The sequence below is a fragment of the Limulus polyphemus genome, unplaced genomic scaffold (genome assembly GCF_000517525.1).
Source record: "Limulus polyphemus unplaced genomic scaffold, Limulus_polyphemus-2.1.2 Scaffold1449, whole genome shotgun sequence".
NCBI lineage: Eukaryota > Metazoa > Arthropoda > Merostomata > Xiphosura > Limulidae > Limulus > Limulus polyphemus.
The window spans coordinates 222,282-223,059 of NW_013667059.1; positions in this window are offsets into that span (position 1 = coordinate 222,282).

A 778-nucleotide genomic window follows, 5' to 3' on the forward strand; every position below is an offset into this window, starting at 1 on the left:
ATTACAGTACTTACAAAATACCAAACAATGTCAAAATGTAATTGTTAAACATACCATTCCACCACAATTTAATATCAGCTGTGATTGTCACATGACTTGCTGGTTTATATATTCAAAATTGTTTTAATGTAACATACTCAATCCTCTGTATAATAATGATTATGCTCAGTATATGTCACATGTGCATCTCATAACAAGGAATGTGCTCAGTATATGTGACACAATTAGCTCATAAATGGGAGTGTGTTCAGTATGTGACAGAAATAACTCATAAATAGGATTACATTCAAAATATGTGACACAAATAGTTCATCAGCTGGATTACATTCAATATATGTGTGACAAATCATTCATTAATAGGACTATGTTCAGCATATGTGACACAAATAGTTCATAAACAGAATTATGTTCAGTACATGCTAGAGAAATATCTCATAACAAGAAATGTGTTTAGTATATGCCACACAAATAGCTCATTAATAGGACTGTGTTTAGCATATGTGACACAAATAGTTCATAAATAGAATTATGGTCAGTACATGCTAGAGAAATATCTCATAACAAGAAATGTGTTTAGTATATGCCACACAAATAGCTCATTAATAGGACTGTGTTTAGCATATGTGACACAAATAGTTCACAAATAGAATTATGGTCAGTACATTCTAGAGAAATATCTCATAACAAGAAATGTGTTTAGTATATGCTAGAGAAATATCTCATAACAAGAAATGTGTTTAGTATATGCTAGAGAAATATCTCATAACAAGAAATGTGT